This window comes from Dendropsophus ebraccatus, chromosome 13 (assembly GCF_027789765.1).
Source record: "Dendropsophus ebraccatus isolate aDenEbr1 chromosome 13, aDenEbr1.pat, whole genome shotgun sequence".
NCBI classification, from domain to species: Eukaryota; Metazoa; Chordata; class Amphibia; order Anura; family Hylidae; genus Dendropsophus; species Dendropsophus ebraccatus.
In genome coordinates this window covers 55939480-55944087 of record NC_091466.1, presented here as the reverse complement: position 1 = coordinate 55944087, position 4608 = coordinate 55939480, and positions in this window count along the sequence as shown.

Here is a 4608-nt window from a genome sequence, read left to right as displayed (position 1 = left end):
TCTTGTATATGCATTATGCAGTAAGGGTATAGTATATATGTAGGGAAACAGTAGGTAGAAGAAAAGTGCCACTATGCATGATTGTTTTTCCAACCACAGCATAGAAACACAGTGAAATGAATGAATTGAGCAGACTGACCCCCCCTCTCCTTTTCCCAGATGAGCAGGGCATGCATTTGCAACCTTTTGAGCAAGCCAGCAAGTGGACCTGTATAGTTATAAATGCCAGGGCTGAATCTCAGTCTCAGTCCGACCCTAAGCACATCTAACTTCTGTTTGTAGTTAGATGTGCAGTGCAAGTTCTCTGCCGGAGCGCCCCTGGCCGCCCTCCTCCTGCAGCGTTCAGCTCCTCTCCTGCCCTGCGCGGCGCGGGAGCATGACGTCACCTTGACCGCACGTCCAGCCAATCAGTAAGGGGACGTGCGGTCTGGGTGACGTCATGCACGCCGACCCTCAGGTAAGAGAACTCTCGGCGGGGGTGATGGTTGTGTGTGTGGGGGGAAGGCTGGGGGTGATAGTTGTGTGTGTGTGGGGGGGGGGGGGGCTTGGTATGTGGTAGTTGTTTGGGAGGGCTGGGGGTGAATGTTGTGTGTGTGTGTGTGGGGGCTGAGGATGATAGTTGTGTGGGGGGGCTGGGGGTAAGAAGCTGTAGGGGGGGCTGGGGGTGGTAGTTGTGTGGGGGGAGGGCTGGGGGTGATAGTTGTGTGGGGGAGGGCTGGGGGTGATAGTTGTGGGGGGACGACTGAGGGAGATAGTTGTGTGGGGGAGGCTGGGAGTGATAGTTGTGTGGGGGAGGGCTGGGGGTGGTAGTTGTGTGGGGGAGGGCTGGGGGTGGTAGTTGTGTGGGGGAGGGCTGGGGGTGGTAGTTGTGTGGGGGAGGGCTGGGGGTGGTAGATGTGTGGGGGAGGGCTGGGGTGATAGTTGTGTGGGGGAGGGCTGGGGGAGATAGTTGTGTGGGGGAGGGCTGGGGTGATAGTTGTGTGGGGGAGGGCTGGGGGTGGTAGTTGTGTGGGGGAGGGCTGGGGGTGTTAGTTTGGGGGCTGTAGTTGGGTGGGGGCTGTTTTGTGGGAGGCTGGTGGTGTTAGTTGTTTAGGGGGCTGGGAGTGGTAGTTGTGGGGGAAGCTGGGGTAGTAGTCGTGTGAATGACTGTGGGGGTAGTTGTGTGTATGGCTGGGGAGGGGGGGGGGGGGGTCGGGTGATGGGTGTGCCGAAAAAAAAGGGTTTGCACAGGGAGCCATTTACCCTAAGGCCGGCCCTGAGTACAGTACGGTAGATTACTTTTATTCTTATGGTGCCACAGATAACATTATACTCACCTGAACTCGAACCATCAACTGTATGTGTGAATGGACACTGAAACAGATATGGCATTTTCCCTTATCTGTCATGGCGCCCGATAAGATGGAAATCTAGTGCCGGAAGTGATGTATGGCTGTATATGGCTGTAGCGCCAATCCCAGACTACACGCAGAGGTGGTTTGCAGGAATGAGTTCCAGCTGATGTATATACTCTATTATACTTTACACCGCAGTTATATGATTTGTACACCGTGATGATTGTATATGTATCAACCCCTTGCCGCAAAATGACGTTCCGGGAACGTAATTTTCTCCCTGCCCGCCCCCCTCTGTCCCCTGCAGAGATCGGGAAGCAGGAGGAGGCTGTGTTAACCCCATAGACACTGCGGTCCTGCCAACTGTGTCTATGGAGCAGCTGGAGGGAGATCCACTTCCTCTGACCCCCCCCCCCCCTTCCCCCCCGGGAGCCGCGCAATGGTCCGAGCGGCTCCGGGGGGGGGGAATGTTGTTACCATAGCAAGCCAGACCCTGCTTCCTGCATCTGGGCTGCTATGGATGACAGTGATCAGGCCCCTGCACTGAGGCAGGGACCTGATCAAGTGAATGAGCTGTCAGCTTCTGACAGCTCATTCATTCTCTATAATACATTACAGCACTGATCATGTGCTGTAATGTATTATAGAGGTACCTTAAAAAGTGAAAGTACACACAAATACATACATACACAAATAAATAAATACATAAATAAATAAATACACAAATAAAATAATTAATTTGAATAAATAATTAGTTATACACATTCCCCATCCCCCTTTATAAATGAGATACATATATGTGGTAATGACCCCGTCTATTAACCTGTTACATTAATTATCCCGCCCGATTAACGCCACAAAAAAATTAATAAAAAAAATAATTAAAATGACAATTTTTTGTTAATCCCACCCCATAAAAATATAGATAAAAGCAAAACATCACATGTACTCATAAGGTGCACCACTAAAACGTCAGCTTATGCCGCAATAAAAAGCCCTCACATAACTTCATTGGTGAAAAATAAAAATATTGCTGCTCTTTGAGGCTTCACACTGCGTATATGTCCGGCCGCATATTTCGGACATATACGCGTTAAACTCCGGCTGGGGATTTACGCTACTTGCGGCCGGCTACGTACGGAGCGCAAACTTACGCCCACAGTCTACTTACGCTTCCCGAGCGCGCTACGTAGCGATCTGACAGCGGTCTTTTACTTGGAAATCTTCGCCTAGCCCCACAGAACCTTTTGGATCGGCACAAAAGCTGTAAAAATGAAGAAATCACCACTACGTACGGGACCGCATGGTACGCTACGGGCGTAAGTTACGGCATTTTCGTCCTCAAACAATGGTCTGGCTCATTTTTTACGGCGCCGCGTACGATCCGGGCGTAAGTTCTTACGTAGTGTGAACTGTGCAGCCGTAGATCGTATACTTTCCATTGTACGCAAACTACGTAAGTCTCCGGCCGCTTATTCACGAAACGCGCTACGTCCGGAGACTTACGTAGTGTGAACATAGCCCCAATATGCAAGACACAAACAGTTTTTTATAGTATAAATGCCATAAACTATAATAAAAGCTTTATAACATGGATATCGCTGTAATCATACCTCCTGAAGAATAACGATAACATGTCATATGTAACGTATAGTAACCGGCGTACAAAAAAAATTGTGAAAAAAACGCTGCTAAATTGTGTTTTTTATTCATACCACCTCATAAAAATATAATAAAAAATAAGAGATCACGGTAGTATGGCGTGAAATTTCTACAAACTCTGTGAGAGTACCTCAGGGTACACTTACAGATTTAGGGTACGTGCACACTGCGGAATGGCCAGGTATAACCCTTTGTGCATTCAGTAGCTGGCACCCGCCGGCGTACTGATGCAGACGCACACGTCTCCATCCGTGTCATAGACTCCATGTTATGCATGGGCAGATTCCGTCCTCCGTCTAAAGAATTAACACGTTCATTCTTTGGACAGAGGGCAGAATCCGCCCGTGCATAGAATGGAGTGTGACACGAGTGGAGACGCGCGCCTGCATGAGTCCGCCGGCAGGTGCCAGCTGCGGAATGCACAAAGGGTTATCCTTCTCCATTCCACAGTGTGCACGTACCCTTAGAGTGTATGAAGGAAGGGACACGCGAATCCAGCCCCCAGATGCCCCCCCATCCTCCGAGTTAGTAGGAAAATTGTTCGGGAACTGATCTTCCCACTGCTGGATAAAGGTCACCACCTGTACGGGGATAACTTTTATACCAGCGCCCCCCTTTTCCGCTCCCTCGCTGCCCGAGCTACTGTAGCTTGTGGCTCAATCCAAAAATATCAGAAGCAGTAATAGAGCCCTAATATTTAGCAGCCATGGATCGGACCCAGCGCTTCTGGATATGAAGGACCCCGTATCGCACCAGGGCAACATTTTCCAGGTGACGTCCCCCACACTGGAAAACAGGAGACCCCAGAAGAAGTGCAGAGTGTGGTGTAACAGGGGCTCAGGAAGGACACAATTTTCCAGTGTGACACCTGTCCTGATCCCCCGGCCTCTGCATACTGGATCGCTTCAAGGCGTACCTCACGTCATTGGAGTTCTACATTTTCTAAATTCTTTCCCTTCTTCCTATTTCAGGGGTCATGTTGGTCCAGGGAATATTCTGATCGCCATTTTGGAGTCGGGAAGGAATTTTTTTTTCCCAGTGATGAGGCTACTGTCGTCTGCCTTATGAGGGTTTTTTTGCCTTACTCTGGATCAACATAGGTTAATTTTGATGGGCACCTGTCATTTTCAGCCTTATAAACTAATAATTGGCCTAATAACCCCAAATAAATAAAAAATTGTCCCTTTTCCCCAACTAAATAGGCATGGCCGCCATTCCCATTAGAGGCTTGCCATGATGCAATTACAAAGTCCTTGTGCTGCCAGGAGAGTAGAAACCCCCCACAAGTGACCCCATTCTGGAAACTACACCCCATAAGGAATCTAACAAGGGATGCAGCCTGGATATGGCCCCCTGGTGACGGACACATTTGTGCCGTGAAAAGGGAAAAAAATTGTATTTTACACTTTCATTGCACATGTTCTACAAATGTGCCCATCACCAGTGGGGTCCATATTCTCACTGCACCCCTTGTTAGATTCCTTGAGGGGTATAGTTTCCAGAATGGGGTCACTTGTGGGGGGTTCCCAGTGTCCTGGCAGTACAGGAGCTTTGTAATTGCGACATGGCCTCCCTCCTCCATTCCAGCCTCTAAATGGCGCTCTGTCCCTTT